Source organism: Lycorma delicatula, chromosome 2 (genome assembly GCF_047948215.1).
Source record: "Lycorma delicatula isolate Av1 chromosome 2, ASM4794821v1, whole genome shotgun sequence".
NCBI classification, from domain to species: domain Eukaryota; kingdom Metazoa; phylum Arthropoda; class Insecta; order Hemiptera; family Fulgoridae; genus Lycorma; species Lycorma delicatula.
In genome coordinates, this window is record NC_134456.1 from 215,396,856 (window position 1) to 215,416,471 (window position 19,616).

Below are 19,616 nucleotides of genomic sequence, written 5' to 3' on the forward strand. Positions count from 1 at the left end.
CAAACTATGTCAAATAAATAAATTTCTTGTAGTTTTAAGTTATAGATACAGTATAATCCATGAAATAAAGTAATGATTCTACATCAGCACTTCACAAAAGAATATTTGGCTACATCATACTAGTACTACATTTTTTCTTTCATTAAGTCTTGCTAATAACTGTTATAATAATTATTCAACCAAAACATGTTTATTAGCATATGAAAAAACTACCATCAAATAATAAAATAATTTGCTTTTTGTATGTCATACTGACCAACCAGTTTAATAAGTTTTATGCATTGGTTTTAAACAACCTTTATGTCGCTTAAATGTAGGTCACTGAAAAATTCATTCATTCGCATGACTCGCCTACTACTAATTATAGATAAAACAACTGAATATTTTTAAAGAAAATATGACATCATATTATTTATAGAGACTTATGGAATTATTTGTAAAAGATGGTATGAGTAATTACAGGATGTATATCTTGTTTTATACTTATTTGTTTTCTTTCTACACTCTATCTGTTTGTTTGTGTATGTGCGTGTGTGCGCGCACGCACATGTATGTGTGTTGACGACAAAATTTATACACAGAAATGTAGTAGATGTCTTTACATTATGTAAAGAATATTGATGTCAGTTCATAACTCTCAAATCATTAAAATTTAAAAAAAGTTAATCTTCAATAAATCCATGCTGAATTTTGGGTTTTAATCCTGATCAAACTCGGCACTTCCCATATTTTAACAAATTTCCATATCATAGTCCCATGAACAAGCCTTCAGGTTGTGCTATGATAAATTAAAAAGAAAAAACTGAGCAGCTGATGTTGGTGATCTTTTTATTAGAGTTTGTCCCATAAGAAGGAGGTTAAAAATCAGAATCTATTGTTATCTGCAGACTAAAGTAAAATCTAAATAAATAAGTTAATAAGTAAAGTAATAAGTAGTAAGTTAGTTAAAGTAATAAGTTTTTAATAAATAAGTTAGTAAAAAATAAGTATCTTGACTTTCTTTCATTTTTTATTATTTTTTTATTTTATTCATATTTATTAGTTAATAATCAGGAAATGGATTTCCTTGGGATAGGGATGCCAATTTATTAGTAAAACTGCAATGTTTGGGATTAATTCATACCTACTAATTTTAAGCCTTGATACTTTTTTATTTTTGCACTAGGTTAACCTTTTTGCTTATCTGTTATCAATCATTTTAAATTAAACTCATATGCTGAAAATTTTTATGTGCATTCAAATAAAAACAAGTATATCTATTTGTAATTTCTGCAGTTTAAAAAAATTTAGTTTGAATAACTTTTTTTTAATGCACATTACACTGCGCATTAAGTAAGATTAAAAATTCAGTAGCTAATAATTACAATACTTGATACAATGACAGTTGACTGAAACAGTAAATAGTCAGATTAAACGTTTTTTTTTCTAATGGAATAAAATATAAATTTAAAAAATTAAGAAATACAAATAGCGATTTAATTGTACATTACAAAGTTAAATTTCCTTAAGCACAGCATTATGCTTCTACATTATATGGTTTATTGTTCTAATTGGAAACTTTAGTTATAAAAATGTAACCCGTTCAACTTTCTAATAATGAAACTCTGTGTGTTTGAAAATAAATATAAAATAATAAAAGACAGAAAACCGTTTTCATGGAAATATAAGTAGAGAAAGCTAGTCATATACTTTCAACTTGCTTGATTACTGAACTTATACAGTTTTAAGACTCATTATAGTGTCATCTTAACTGCAAAGTACAATGTTAAATGCTGTCAATCATGTCTGAAGTACATCTATAAGTATGATTCAAATAATCTGATCAAACGAGGAAACAAGTTTGTTAAAGAAGTTTTTTAACCATAAAATTATCTTTTTACTTGTTCCCATACAGAAAATAAAGGAAGTCTTTTTAATTTCTCCTTCCTTGTCTTCTTCTATGGTAATCAGCAATTCATTTAATTAAAAAAATATCTCCTTAAATGATATTGATCTTCAATTTTTAAAAGAGATTAACAAACCTGTGAGTCCATTTTTGAATTATTATCCCTAATAGTTTTATATGTGGAAAGTGTCCATTCAGCAAAAGATAAATTTGCAATATTCTAAACAGAAAATAATACCTATTGCTTAAAAAGCTAGCCACTCACTGAAACGAACACTAAATAAAAGTAAAGTCACATTTTGTGACTTAAACTTAAAAACTATTAAACTGCAACTATTACTTAAAAAGTATCATATAGGTAATAAAGCAATAAGTTGTTCAGTTACTTCTGCTAAATTTAATAATCGTAAAAAATAAAAATTCATTAAATAGAATTAATATTATAAACAACTCACTTCCAAACAACAAAAATGTTCTCCAAACGATTCTTCTGAGGTAATTATATTGCACCCACTTTGTAAAGCTGTAGGTCAGCTGGTTAAACTATTAACTAAGTAGAAAAAAGGTGCTTAAGAAAGTTCAAAAATACATTTACAATTGCAATACATTTGCAATTTTTAATAATTTTAAAATTTTATCTCAAACTACAGTAGATTCAACAAATTTTAATTATTCTTAATATATACATATATACTAGCTTTCCTACATTAAATTAATTTTAGGCTATATTAAGTATACTTATTATTTACATTGATAACATAAATAATACCATAGTATGACAAAACAGCAACTTTTATAAAACTTGGGTAAAAATATTTGGCATTTATAGTTTATTAACTGAAGCTTAATTAATTAACCTGGTGTGTATAATTCATTTAGCAAAATTTAATATTTAATTCAGTTAAAATTGTATCAATTTCTGTTACTAGTGATTTTTAATGAATGAAATTTTTTGAACATCATTGTTGGTGTTACTGGTAAAATTATTTTAATGAGCTGTTTGTTATTATAGACCTGCAGATATAATCTAAATGTGCAATGAAATGAAATTTATCAGAAAAAAAAGTGCTGGTTGTTTTTTCATAACAATAATAATAATGTAACCGAGGCCTTACAGTGCATTGACATGTACCCAATTTAACAATATTGATAGAACAGCAATGCTTATTTCCATTTTACGGCCAATATTTTTAGTTTTATATTTCTTTATTATCTCATAAAGAGAACACCAATAATCAAGTTAATTATATTAAATTAATTTTTTTTTAAAAATAAAATACTACATGTTACAATAATAACAAATGTTTAAAAGTATTTTAATGTCTTTTTTCAAAATTAAATAGCTTGAATTAATGAATCAATGATCAACAACTTAGTTTTGTTTAATGCAGAGCTAGGTTTTATCTCAGAAGGATTGGTGGCATTCATACTTCTTTGAAAAATTTTCATTTTCCTAGTTTTTTCTATATATTAATTTTCCATTCCAAATAACTTCTTTTTTGTATGGTTTCTTGATAATGAGAAATGTACGTTACACAAAATATGATCGATTTTTAAAATAGAAAAAATTTAAAAATATTACTGGATTTTATTAATTAATACGAAAAATAAGAAGCAAAATCACTTTGTAATTAGAAATCTATAATCATTTTAAAGAAGTTTGGATTTTGTAATGCCACACTTCAGGGTTATCAATAGAAAACTGATTCTGTACAAAAGGGTGTGTCTTATATATCAGGATATGATTCAATACAATGAAAGCCAAAGTGGAATGAAAAGTACAGTACAGTGTCTTATAGGTCAATTGCACTTTCAATTGCATCCTAACCGATATGTATAAATTTAACATGTATCTGTTCGTGGAAGCTTAAGGACAGTTATTACCATTGCAAATAATCCCCCTTAGAATTTAAAACAAGCATCAGCATTGTCAGTTCTGTAAATCTTTTGGTATATTATCCATGACTTTTCTTAAGAAATTGTGGGTACTGTGTTCAAAAAATCATGGATACTTTGCTGAAGTTCATCAAATGTTCTTAAAAGAGAATGTCTTCTTTCGCTCAACCACACAAGAAAGAGTCATAAAGTGTCAGATCAGGGCTTTTAGTAGGCCACTCTTTTGGTCCACGATGGCCTATCCATCTTCCTAGAAATTGAATGTCCAGCCAATCACAAACAACACGGACAACGTGTGAACGTGCATTGTTCTGTTTTGCATATATTTGAGCTCTTCATTGTTATCCCATTGATTAATGATAGACAACACAAAGTTATAAGCCTATCAAAGTAGTGTTTGCTACTTGGATATTGTATAAAACATAAAGACCCACCACATCGATCAATGTCATTCCACACCACCCTGTTACTTTTGGCTTATTTTTCAGCAGTAGGAAATGGATCAGCATTATTCCAATATTGACACAGTTGTACCTATTAAAAAACCACCAACATGAAAAATTTGCTGCCTCATCAGTTAAAATGTAATCAAACAGATTAGGATTATCTTCCTTCCATCCTAACAAAATTTATGAAAATTCCATACAGTGGTCTCAGTCCTTACAAAATGAAGCTTCTGGAGATCGAAATTCAAATCTTTATTTAAAACGGTGTGAATGGTATAGCATGATATCTACCCTACTTTTATTTGTTTTAAAGGAATAATTCTTTAAAATAATCTACTTATAAATAGTTTTATAATAAATCTATCATGGCCGTAAGTGGAAATGCAAGTGCTGTGTAATTAAAACATGATGTTGTATCTGAATGTAAACTATAAGGATTCTCCTGAAGAATATAATAATGTTAGATTAAAAATTTTAAGCAAAAAGGTATTTTAGAAAATGCCATCAAAACATATCTTTATCTTTATCTGGATGATCTAAAGGATCACATAGGAAACCACAGAAGGAAACACATAAGCCATATGGTTTCTTTATACAAAGATGGAATTAAAAGATAAAAACATTTATAACTTGGAATTGAATCTTAAAATAAAGAAGCTGAGAGGATATTAACCACTTCACCAACTTAAATCTAAAATGCACTGCCTTAAATTTTTCTCTCTAGAAAAAATTTTAATTATCTTAATTCCACATGACAACTTATTTGGGGTAGATTTTATAATACTATAATCTTTACTCATCACTTTATTCAATTGTTTTAATATTGAGTTAATACAGGTTTTTAAAATGATAATCTACTTAAAAAATGAATATAAATTTAACAAAAAAAAAATATTTTTTATGGGAATTCTTATAAATTTTATACAAAATAAATATTTATATATGTAAATTTATGTTAAAATACCAAAATATATAAGGTTTGACCAAATGAGTATATTTTTGTGTTTAAGAATTATATTCAGTCACCCAAAGACAGATTATGTTTTGGGGTATGAATAAAAATATTATTATTATAATGATTATTATTAACTGACAACCAATGTGTTGATGTTTTACTGAAATTAGTAAAATAATTATAGAAATTATGCTCTATTAATACTTCTTTGTCCTTGTTTTTTAGACTTACATTTACGTAATATTTGCCTACTTATATTATACAATTATTTAATTCAATATGATGTTTGTTAACATATCATGTTAAAAAGTATGTTAATACTCATCAACACAGAATAGTAACACCAGTCAACCAAAGCCAACAAAGTCTTGTTCTCAATTCATGCTATTCCACATGAGTAGTCAATTCTTTCTTGCTGTCCCTACAGTTCTCACTTCTTTAATAGTTTAGGTCAACCGGTTGACCCAAGTGAGAGGAAATGCCTTTCAATTAGAAGTGATGACTAGCCAAATGCTGGAAGCATGAATCCATCAGTGAAATTTTTTTTTCTCATTGATGTGGAGAAAATTAAATTTCTGTCTATCAAACAGGAGAACAATCAATTGTATTTGACTTCAAAAAATTGACTACTCTATATCAGTTTAGAAAAAGAGAATTTTTACTTAGAAATACATACATATATATATATATATATACCTTAAGTGAGTACTGGAACACTAAACAATCTGATATTAATATTACAAATCTGATGTGGACTCCACATGACTTCCTTGTACGCCTATTAAATAACATTTATTTTTTATTACATTTTTTTTATTATTGAATTATTATTTATTGTAATTTTTTTTTACAATTACAGGCTAATAATTATTAATAAATCAATAGATTTAAATTTAAAAAAAGAAGGAAATAAAATTGGATTCTCGCCGATGTGCCTTCCCCTAAGATCCAAATATTTCATTAATTAAAATTTTATTGGGCTGTAACTGGAACCAATGAAAATAAGTATCACTTATGATATATCGTTGAAAAGCTCTCAATGAGGGCTTATTACTGCAGTCAAGAAAAAGTCTAAAATCCAATTTTATTTTTGATTTTGGGCTTTTTTGGACACTTTTGGTTCAGTCGATTGCAGTTAAAAGGAGAGGTGCACAACCAGATGTTACAACAGTCCTAAATTCAAAATTTCAATATTCTACAGCTAATTATTTTTGAGTTACGAGATATATATATGTATGTACGTACAGAAGTCATGCTGAGACTTGTCAAAATGGATATTTCTGTTGAAATCTGAAAACTGAATTTTTTTGCGATTGCAATACTTCCTTGTAGTTCATACAAGGAAGTATTGCAATCAATCAATCACAAGGAAGTATAAAAATGTATGAAATTAGTAAAAGAGACTAAGTTAAATACTTTGAGTTTAAATCAGATAAAATACAAAAGGATAGGGGTAAAGTGAACTCAAGGGAACAAAAAGTGTATTGTAAAGTAACAAGTTGAAAAGGTATGACTCCATCTAAAACTAAAATATGTATTGCCAAGAAATGTATGATATAGATTATAGGGTGTAACATGTATATGTCAGATATTGCTTGTAACACACACTAGAATGAGTGTAGAGTCACAGCACACTAGAATATTATCCAAAAGTCACAATGTTTATCACCTTACAATTGGCATCCAGCTTGGCTACACAAATTAAGAACTAGACTAAACAAATAATTTAGGTCATCAATAACAAACTCATATCCTGCAGAATAATCTTGCTAAGAATGGTCTTTTTCTTTTTCCTGTTTAGCCTCTGGTAATTTACCTTTCAGATACTTCAGAGGATGAATGAGGATGATATGTATGAGTGTAAATGAAGTGTAGTCTTGTTTAGTCTCAGTTCAACCATTCCTGAGATGTGTGGTTAATTGAAACCCAACCACCAAAGAACTCCGGTATCCAAAATCTAGTATTCTCAGATCTGTATAGCAATAACTGACCTTACTAGGACTTGAACACTGGAACTGTCAACTTCCAAATCAGCTGATTTGGGAAGATGCATCACCACTAGACCAAACTAGCGGGTTAAAAGACATGGTCTGTATATATTAAACACCACATCTGGATTAATGTTAAATAAAACCTTAGCAAATCCTTGAGATTCTACAGAAATTAGTTGATAACTTCTGAAATTTCATTGTCTCAAAATAAAATTCAATCGTTGTAATCTTGCACAGATGATCAGATGATGCATACATTTATATTCAAATAAAATGAGGTAGTTAAAAGCCAAGTGAAAAGTATATGGTGGGCATAAAAATTTTGGGTGCCGTAAGTCAATAATGAGTAGCATAAGGATCAATAAGCCCATTCTGATATTCAATATTTTAAAGGAATGGTATGGCTGTAATAATAATTTAAGTCGACTTGAATGGAATACTAACTAAATTTTGGCAAAGAAATGACTATAAAACCATTTAAAATATAGAACTCAAACGAAAAGTACCTGTAGCCAATGAATTATGAACAAAATCTTATCTTTAAAGTGCAACCAGCTGAAGAATACAACTACACCATAATCTAAACATGATAGTACTAAACCACAATAAAAATGAAGTTTACATGTTCAATTTGTCCCCAAAATAAAGCACTAAGACTCAATACAGTATCTAAAAATTTTAAGCACTGGGTATTTTGTTGTTTAAGCACTTGATCGACATTAAGCATTTGTCAAAATAAAATCCAAAAATGTGACATCTTGATATATTCCTTTAGCTGATGATTTAATATAAAATGGGGTGGGTTTGTTTCCAATCTAAAGTTTGTAATAGGACATGTATCTCAAAAGAACTCAAAACCTTTTAAGGTTTTAAGGGTCCGTTTGGTCATTCTTCAGCATTATAAAATGTTCATCACTTTTTTAGATAAGCATTCAGCTGTAGCTGAGGTAACATGAGGAGACATAAATACAAGTAAATAATATTATTAATCGCTACTGCAAACAACACAACCTGTATTACACTACTTTCTGGTTCATTATTTTCCAAAATACTAATTCAGATAATGCTGTCCAAACTCATTCATGAAAATTTCTGTTTGAGAGCATTCAAACATCAAGATCCACACCAGACTGTGATTCAACAATCTCTCCATCAGTTTACACACTTGTTTTGGGATAGGCAAAGGAATATATAACAACTTTAATGAAGTTCTTTCTTTACCAAACTTAAAAACGAAAACACAACTACTTGACCAAAAAAAGGAGCTATTCTAATAAAATTATGCTGTTACAGAGGCAAATACCTTAATACTGAATTAGGTAAATAGGACAACATAGATAAATCAGTGTTTCTACTGAAACAATACCATTAATCATGTATTTTGTTTTATAAAAAATAATTAAAAAAAGGTTACCACACAATTCAATAACAGAAAAAGAGGAATAATTGGTATTTATCTAGTACCTCAAACAGTAGAACTTGTGTGGGAGAAAGAACTAAACGCGTCTATAAAATATTAAGTAAGTCAGTAAGAGATGTCTCTATAGTTTCACAATCGGACAGTCCTAAAATATGCATTAGAGCCACAAACCCACAAATTCTAAATTTCTACTATGTAAGGGATGTAGGAATAGTTTTATAAATAGACCAAAACATAAACTTCTTTCAAAGATTTAGCCTCTATGAATACCCAATCATTTTTGGTTTTAATATTGTAGTAGGTTCCTAGAAACAAGGAAGTAGAGTTACAGTTGAAATTCTGTAGTGAATTTATTGAGAACATGGATACTAACTGATGGAATAGACATATGGTTATATCTCATGTAGTTGTGTTTTTATGAACATTTTTTTTTTTTTTTAATTTGACATATCTACTTATAACACTATGATAATGAATAATACTTAAAAATTTGGAAGAACAATCTGGTTATAGATTTTAACAGCTATAACTTATAATTTATAGAATCAGAGGCAAAACACAGACTTTAACTATTAAATTTGTCTTGTTTTCCAAATTCTGCTGGAATTGATCATAAAATTCTTTATGATGAAATATAATTCTTTCTTTTTTACAAATCAGCCATTATTAAAAAAAAACCAAAGAATTCTTAGTGGTACCTGCTCAGAGGACTGGGGAGAAGATTCATTTTTGAAAATTTAAATTTTATGATGCTTACATTAAATTCTGTATGATATTTAGATTCTGTGAATGCTTGTTAGACTTCTAAGAAAAAATCTCCTATGGGAAGCATTGATGATTTTTTATAAAGCCTAAGAAGGGTTAAAGTTTTAGTTGTGGTTTCTTTCAGGGAACATCAAGATTTTCATCTAAAGTATGGGATATCTTCCCATACCCTAAATAAGCTAAAAGCCCCTGAAGGAGCAGGAAGTAGGATAACATATATTTAAATTGTAAGAAGTACTATACAAGACTTGATTTTCTCTCAATTTTCGCTAAAGGAAGAATATTTAAATAGAAATGGCTATATTATTTCTAAACTTGAAGAAAAAATTAGAATTAACTGAAAAACAATTTACCAAGATTTGAGGATTGATTTAGAAAATGACACTTAAGACAGGATTAAGGAACTGTACAAAGGCAATTTGAGTTATAGAATAGAGTAAGGGGCAGTATAGAATAATAACTGCAATTATTAATCATAATGTGTCAAGATGAAAACAAGTTTAAAGCAAGGAAGAATTTTATCTCCTGCTTTATTTAGTGATTAAATGAATAAAAAAATTTACACCGAAAAGAAATTGTGAAAGAAACAGAAGGATACTTGAAGACGACGAAAGTATTAACATTATACGAGAGAGAGAGAGAGAACAACAAAGCCAGTCTTGGAGGATCAGGAACCGCACAACGGGAAAGTCAGGACTAGAATGAACAAATGGTGAGAAGTAGGGGAAGCGAACAAAGCAATGGACAGAAGAGTGTGTGTGTGTTGACAACAAGAGTAGTGTTTAAGTGTTAGTATGAGAACGATTAGAGAAAACGTCTGGAATTCGGGAACGAAGACATAACAAAAATAATTTACAAGCAAGCAGACCACTAAAGAATTACGTAAGGCTGATAAAATAAATTTCTGAATACATAAAAGTTGAAGAAATGACATCAGGGCAGACAAAGATAAATAGACTTCTAGCAACTATGACAATATTGAAATTGGTTGAGAATAAAAAACACTTAAGAATAACATATACATTAAGACTAAACAGCAATAAATAATGCGAGATATGAAATACATTGACACCAATATGATGATGCAATCAGTAAGTCAAACTGGAGACTGAGAGAAATGATATCGAAAACAAACCTAAACAACCTATTTAAAAATACACGTAGATAAGCCTTACAAAAATGCAAAATAAAATTACCAAGCCTGTATTACAAGGCTCGACCATAATCTTGAATTCACTGGAATTAAACAACTTTACGCAACGGCGAAAACAATACTATAGTGAATTTGTTATGATATCAATGATGAAGAAAAGATAGATGTTCAGCAATCAACTTAATTACTAGACGGTATTATTGGCGAAGTTGTTTGACGCAAAAATATTTAAGCAGTAATATTCAAAAGCTATGCAAATGTGAAAGGAGAACAGATCATTTTGAAAAGGTAATTTCTAAAGGTGGCAATCAACTTAATATACCTAACAGCTTAGTGTGAGAAACACACTCAATAGATTTTTTTTTAATATGTACAGCTATTATACCTGTACAGAATGTTTTACCAGAAAGGAATCTAGCACCAATCAGCCCCTTTCCTCCCATGTTAACTATTAAAATATAAATTAAAAAGATTATATCAAAAACTCAAACTTTTAATTGAATTTAGAATGAATCCAGCACACACTGAATCTCATACAGATAATCATGAAAATGTCTTCATAAAGAGTAAAAAATGAAAATGTACCAAAAATAATTTTTTTTGAAATTTCGCAGACCTACTTAAAATATGATGATGAGTAATGTTTAAAAAATTTGAAACAATCTGGTTATAGATTTTAAGAGCTACATATAACTTATCACAGACGTTTTTGATTCACCTGAAAGATTTTTCAGATATAAATAAATTACTTGAAAATTTTAAAAGCAATCACACACCACTGACTCATCCACAAAAACAACATTTGTGATATACATGCTACATAGATTCCAATTTTTTTTTTTTTATAGGGGTGTGAAAATTTCCTCTTTGTTTAGCCATTCTATCACCAATAACTAGATGAGTAAAATCTGCCATTTCATATCTTCTAAATAAGATTTAACACTCAATCCTGTTTTTTATTTCTTCATTCTGTATTGTAAATACAATAGTAGACGTTTTCCTTCATTTTTAATAGTATGCATCGTAATGTGTGAAATAAAAGAAATATATATGGTAACAGAACTTGGTAACAGAACTTACAGGTGTTTGTTGCATCATTCATGGCAACCCAGAAAGTAAATCTCTGTAAGCTATTCTTGAAATAACATTAGTTATTCCAATAGGATTCATGAGACCTACGTTTATAAATGTATCATAAGTGTCATAACAAGTAAGTATTTATAAAGGCCAAACTAATATATTTTTTCCTGAAACTGGGCAGCACTCTTTTAGCAATTGTAACTGCCAATTAATTGATGTTTAACATAACCTAAGCAATAAACCTTAAAGCTTTACATTGATGCTAGACAGCTGAAATAAACTGGAAAATACTAGAAAAGCTTTCAAAGAAATTTTTCTTTCCCTGTTTTTTCTCAAAATATGAAGGCTTTGATACTTTTGGGTAAATTTCTCAGTTAAACACCTCAGTAATCAGATCTTAATTAGGGACTTCCCAGGAAGGATGTCTACAAAAACACAAGAATCATGACATTTTTACAATACTGAATATGGTGAATAAACAAGTTTTAATAAAAATATATAATTAAAATTAAATAGCTCTTACTCTTTATTTATCTTTTTTTATTTATTTAATCTTTAAATATTGTATACTAATACTGTTGGCAAAGAAAGTATTTTATGTTGCATTTAATAACATTACAATTTTATTTTTTACTAATATTCTAATATATTTTATCATGGTGAGCACAAAAAAGGTACTGTTTTTTTAACTTTAGTTGTAATCAGGAATGCCTGTAAAGAATATTTACATTCTGTTTCATCTGACTTGTGTGGAAAAATTGTATAAAACATTAAAAAAACGGTACTTCTGTATTATAATGACGCCACTTAAAAGGCAATCTGTAGTTAGTCAGTTAGTCGCTGTGATTAGTTAGATGTTAGATGGAGCCAAAAGTACCATAATAAAATTATAAATTATTTTTTTATATTTATAATTTTATTTATATTCTTATTTCAATATAGCCTTTCAGTGGCGCCATCGTTGTAATACATAAGTATCCAAAAAAATGAAAATTATTCCTGGAGTAAAAACCATCTTAGAAGAAATTCCACAAGTTCAGACTATTATTGTTGATTTTCAAGGTTCTTATTCCTAAAGTGACTTGGAATATGTGGAACTTCATGATGACATATCAGGCTATTATAATGAACGAGTGATATATATACAACCCACTGTATATAAAATAAATAAAAGTAATAACTTTTAAAATCACATAAAACCGAAAAAAGAATAAATAAATAAATACGAGGCTGATAAATTTTGCACACTCGCGTGCTACACGGAGGCAAAAGGTACTATCGAGTTGGGCGAGGTAGCACATGGTAGCTAAGAAGATCCCTCTTTACAAACCTGCGATAATGCGTTGAAATTCATTTAACGGATTGTTTTCAGCAGCAGTTAAAATGGAGTCGAGTACGGCCAATATGTCAACACGGTTAAAACAGCGCGCAGTGATCAAATTTTTAACAGCAGAAAATGTGAAGCTTACGAATGTTTTTCATCGTTTAAAAGCGGTTTTCGGTAGTGCAATTGTTGACAGGAGTACTGTTGTATAAATGAAAACCGCTTATCAAGAAGGTGAATATTTATTATTAATGAATATTCGGTGATCGCGAAAAATTTCGGTTTCCTGATTTCAATGGAGATATCCATTTTTACTAGTTTCGGCGTGACGTCTGTATGTATGTACGTTCCTATCTCGCATAACTCCAAAACGATTAGCCGCAGTATGTTTAAATTTTGGATTTAGAACTTTTGTAATACCTAGTACTGCACCTCCCATTTTGATTGAAATCGACTGAACCAAGTGTCGAAAAAGCAAGAAATCCTTAAAAATTTGTATTTTGAACTTTTTCTTAACTACAGTAATAAGCGCTCATTGAGAGCTTTTCAGCGATGTGTCATAAGTGGTACTTATTTTCATTGGTTCCATTTATAGCAATAAAAAAGAAATCGTAAGTTATTAGTGAAATAAAATTTTATGTACTTCTAAAAATGAGTAGACTATATGTAATTTCAAATGCATTATTACACATGTGTATAAATAATGGAGTTGGTGAAACATCTGATTATTTAATATTAATAGAAAATTATAAATTAGAACCGTATTATTTTTGGAAGGAAAGGTTAACGATTGTAAATGAAAAAGAAAGCGTAACTAAAGTGGTACCAGGGATATATTTATAAATTCATATAATAGTCAAATATTGTGCAAGGATATGATTGAAAGTTATGGGTATCCTAACATTTATTGATGTGAATGAATTGAATATGGACGAAGTGAAACACTCTGAATTATCAACAGACCTTAGGACGTAGAATTAAAAAAATAAACTTAAAGCAATTTGTTGATGGTCAGGAAAAATAATATGGTCACAGCTGATATATCGATTTGGGTAGTAATATATTGTATATTGATTGTAATTATTATTGTTGTATTGTATATTGAAATATTTATAGGAAAATACACCTGTGCCAGATAATCAACAATACGGTGTTTTATTTGTAGATGGGGGAGTTATGTTACAGTAAAATTTTGACGCATTATATTCCATAAGCCGCGTGTGCTTCATATCACATTTAAAAATGTACCGATTCAACTGCATCCTGTACACACACACACACGCGCGCGCGGTTTATAACCCATTTAACAAAGTAATTAATGGCACTGTAAGTAGTGGTGATTCTTACCTGAAATTGCTACACGAAGTAGTTTTACTTGAACTACAAAATAATCCTTCGTTTGAAAATATTAACTTAATTTTGCAACAAGATGGTGTTCCACCGTATTACAATTTGTCGGTAAGAGAATTTATTGGCAGCAACTATGACGAGCGGGTCGGAAGACGTGGTATAGCTGATCATGTGACGTTACATCGTTAAACTTTGGGTAATTTTGAAAAATAGTATTTTCTCTCATAAGATTTGCAACAGTCGAGACAAATAATCGAATATGAATGTAAACTGTCAAACGGAAACAAACATTTGTATAAAAAATTGATACAAGTGTGAAAAACCGTTGTACAAATATGTTGAAGTACTAGTACATGGAGAGCATTTTGAGCAATTCTTGTACGGTTTTTACAAAATGTATAATAAATTTTACTATCTATACATAATTTATTGTCGATGTAAAAGCACAAGTATTGTTTCGGCTTTTGAAATACGGTATTTCTCGGTCAAGCGACTTTAGGGACACTATATTTTCTGATTCAGGGTAAGAAACGGAAATACGTAATCGTTAATCTTTTATTTAAAAAAATTATCCCCTGAAATTAGTTAAGAAATGGTCTGCAAATGAAAAAAAAAAATATATATATACATATTTTAGAGAAAAAACTGAGGAAAGGATAAACTAGTAAATCATTACCGAAAAAATAAGTAAAACACAAGAGAACTGATCAAAGACATACATTATTTAACATAAAAACAATGTATCATCTTTAACAGTGGACAGCTGTCCACTGTAATATTAAACAAAAGTCAAGGTTAAAAGTTTCTATCTAATGTTGTATGACACACGAGTGCGTGTAGAAAGAGAGAGAATGACAGTGAGTGGGCTAGTGAGTGCGCAGCTGTGCAATATAAAGTAATTATTATAAACAACTAACAAATCTGTTCGCTTTTATTCTTTTGGTTTTTGTCTATGCGATCTCAGTACATACACACGCACGCGCATAGGCAAACCAAATAAAATGTTTAGACTAGTTAAAAGAAAGAACTATCATCATTCTAATACTACATTTTCTGTACGAATATAATTTTACGTGTCCTTGATTAAATGTTAAACTTTTGCATTTCCAAGCATACAACGTAGAAGGGACACGAGAGCAAAGCTGATAATTTTTATTAATTTACTATTATTAATAATTTTCATTACATTTATTGGAGGAAACAGAAACAGATAAATCAGCTTGCATTACGGGTCAAAAACGTACTGCCGGGTTAATTGTCTGCAATAACTCAATTGTTTGTGTTAACGGAGTTTTACAAGTGCGGTGTCATTTTGTTCAAAATAAAATGCTTAATAAATTTTGTAATAAGTAAAAATTTTATCAAACAATTACAAAGATATGGAAGAATAAAAAATTAAGATGGCCCCATTTTGAAATCTTTGAAGTTGATGTTAAGGAAATTTTTAAAATTTTTTGGCATTTTGTAAATATTTTACCGTATAAAAAATCTGATGTAGAAACCACATAACTTCCTTGTACGTCTATTTAATTACATATACACATTTTTGTTTTAATGAAAAGTACATAAAATTATATTTCATTACCAAATTCTGATATTTTTTATTATTTTTTTTAGAATCAGAGGTTAATAATTACTAATAAATCAATAAATTTAAATAAAAAAAATTATTTGGCTATAACATTGGAACCGATGAAAACCACAAGTACCCTACTTATGATATATCGTTGAAAAGCCTTTAAGGACAGGTACACAACTAAATATTACAAAAGTCTTAAATCCAAAATTTTAACATCCTACAGGGGAATCATTTTCGAGTTATCCTTTTCGACTAGGATTAAAGAACACATCAACTGTGTATAAAGGACACAAAGAACGATCTAATTTTCCCACACATATTTTGGAAAAGAATCCTAATTATAATCCAAACAATTTTATTAATATTTTAGAGTACTCTAATAATACTTATAAAACCAATATTTTAGACAAATTCCATTTGTACTGTAAGTCGTCACACCTATTAAAAAATACCGAAAATTGTTTTTTCGATATATATCTGCAGGAGTATTTGGAAGCCCCAATCTAGTGAATACGTATCTCGTTTAACATTGTCGGAAATGGGGAAAATTTGCAAGGAATGTTCAAATATATTTTTTTAAATTTTCTTAGTACTTTCAATGCTGATTTTCAACAAAAACAATGTAGAAAATTGTTTTTAAATATTTAAATGAAAATTACATTCATCAAAAGCAAAGTTGATATCTTCATTTGTTACCAACAAATTAAAAAAAAAAAGAAATACAAGTTTTATTGTTACTCCGTTTTAACTCTTTATATTCGGAATGTTTAAAAAATCCATTTTATTGAAATGGAACACCGCAAGAAGAACATATACTCACTCATTTTTGCTGGACGTTGACGAATCAGTCGATCATTCAGGACATGTTCTTTTATACACACCGGGTGATATTAAAGATCGGGAACTTTTTGCTGCGTATCTGAGAAGTATCTGGAAACTGAAAGAAATGGACATAATTACAAATAAAAAAATTGTTGGGTTTTTTAATTTTGTCCGCCGTATTGAATCAAACTTAATTTTTTAAATAGTATGGTGGACCCACGATTTCGATTTAAAATTTTACAGGAAAAGCAATGGTGAAACCCGTTTTTCTGTTAATTCCTTCGTTGTCGAGCGATAAGCAATCAAATTTGCTATGACGAAAAAATCGTTTCAACAATAAAACGAGGTAAAACGCGCTTCATGAACAATTTTATTGTATTTTACATTCATAATGTATACAATAATAGTACATGCCTTCCTTAAATAATACATAACTTGATTAAAAAACATAAAATTAGAAAAATTGACCGCGTCGGGAAACGCAAGATAGTGGTGGCGAAGCGGTATGGGGATATTAGTATATATATAAGCTGTATTTGTATGTTGAAATAAGAAACCAAAATGAGAAGTTAATAATTCGCATTGTAAAATAATAACCGATTTACCTTCTAAATCTGTAACAAATTTTTAAATTTCAAAACCGTTTAATTTTTTTCAAATTTTGTTGTATTAAGTAATTTAGAACTGAAAACATTTAACTAAATTTTAAAATTAAATATTGCGATAATTAAAGTAAATAATACCTCGGTTGTCCTAACCGTTTAATTTGTAGTAGTATTGCAAATTACGTTATTTTTTATTATAACTATTGAGAAGGCTGTTTTTACTAGGGTTTGGGCCATAATTCCAACTGTTTAAAGTTTGTTATCAAATGTAATTCTGAACGGTATACGTAACAAAAAAGTTACTACGGGGGTTTTAACTCGTTTTACTTCTATCGCGAATTCAACTTTCATTGCTCATAAATAAAAAACGAAGGCGTTGATGAGAAATCGTTTTCGCCATTGTTTTTTCCGTAAAACATTGCATTGCAATCGTGTATCGTTTCATAATTTAAAAAAAAATTTATTCAATATGGCGGATCGAAGATGGCTGACGAAAGATTTCAAACGCATCAAAAAGTAGAAATTTTCTAACTACGTAGATCCGTATTTGTTTCTACCTCCTAGTATTCCACGGTTTCATAATACGAATCCATTTCCATACTTTAAATTTTAATCTGTACGGTAATATGGTCAGGCGAAGCAAAATAAAAATCGTTGAAGATAGCAAAGTAACGAAACCGAAATACTATATATGCTTGCAAAACATATGTTATAATCTTCTTTCATTAATGCTGTTTAAAATAATATTTTTCTACGCTTCACTTTAAGTAATACTAAACATATTTTAATGTATTAACTTAATTCTCATAGATATACATTCCCGTTTGACAAAATGGCCTTTAACTAACGGGATTATTTTAATACCGGGTTAGAATTGCACGATAAACGTAACGGTAGTTACAATTGTTATGGACTCGCCTCTGATTTTTATAAAATTTGAAATATTTTTCCTTATTTAAGACGTAAGTTACGAGTTACAAAACAAATTTTTCGTTAGAAATCCCTTTCGCCCGAATTAAATCCCTCTAATTCACGGAGTACCCGCGCTAAAAATTTCGTTATTTTGCACTGCACGCGTGTAATATACCTGTAAACGTGGAAGATCGAAATTTGAGAATATCGATCGACATTTCTCCAGTGAATGTAGACACATACCAAATACGTAGTTAAAAGATCGAAATATTTACTAATATTATTATATATTCGGAACTTCACCGGTATATATCGATAAACACCGATAAGCTGTGGCGGGGGTCGAAACGATAACTAGAAATTAAAATTTAAAAAAAACCCGATACCAATCTCTAAGGTTAATAGATTACGAGAAATCCTGGTAAAAAAATTAAGTACTAAAAAAAAAAGGAATAATCTACACTCACTTCGCTCGCTAACCTGGTTTAATTAACGTTAAAAATAATTATTGCGATTACAGACGGTTGATTTGTGTGTATATAATGCACTTATGAAATCTAGTCTTGAATTTAGAACCGAACATCGGGCAGACGCTTATAAATCTTAAATGTGGAAATAGCACAAAAAAGAATAATTAGAATTATTGATTTCAAAAGCAGTTTTAACCCATCTCTTGAGGTTTCCGATAAGCTGAATATTTTACCCGTAAAGAATCTATACATATAAAAATTATCAAGAGTATTTTTCAATAGTTGTAAAAATCATGAAATAGACAATGTGTACAATACAAAAAGGATGGATGCAGAAAACTCACAAATCCCGGCTGTATTTAAAAAACGGTTTCGAAAATCATTTGTCTATTTAGGACCTAAAATTTATAACATGTTAGACAAGAGTATGAAGCCTGTAACTGTTGAAAATATCTTCATTAAAGAGGAGAAGAAATGGGTTGTCATTATTCAGGACACTACTCTTATGTTTTCTAAATTACATTGAATAAAATTAACGTACAGTGAATAAAATTAAACATGTTCAAATTTTCAAGGTTTTGTACAACTGTTGAAGAATCGAACCAGTGTGGTTCGATTCATGAAATCGACTTGATTAATAATATGAACTAGACTCGATGCGACAAATTTTAGATTAATTGTACTTAGATTAGGCTATATTTTATGAAATAAAACACTTTAAAGCGATGCGATACTGTGCATATTAAGGGAGGTATAATTTTTTTGTCTTCAAAACCTCATTTTTCCACCCCCTGAGCCAATGGTTGGTGAAATCAAAAAACTTACAAATGTTTTAGGCTCTTATCCAAAGAATCGTAGGAACATAAACGAATTCGATATTTTACTTAATAAAAAGGTAATAGCAATATTTTGTTTTTTCGAAAAAGCCCCCCATTTCTATCCCCATGGACCGATTTTGGCCGT

The 19,616-nt window shown here is 29.2% G+C and overlaps 1 long non-coding RNA gene across 3 annotated transcripts in view; it reads right to left on the reverse strand.

Annotated features, from left to right (window-relative positions):
- LOC142319644 (uncharacterized) overlaps window positions 1-19,616 on the reverse strand; it is a 49,857-nt gene that overhangs the window by 26,407 nt on the left and 3,834 nt on the right. For all 3 annotated transcript variants that reach the window (XR_012755242.1, XR_012755243.1, XR_012755244.1), the window contains exon 3: window positions 16,665-16,781. This is a non-coding gene — a long non-coding RNA (uncharacterized LOC142319644). The remainder of the gene's footprint in view (window positions 1-16,664; window positions 16,782-19,616) is intronic.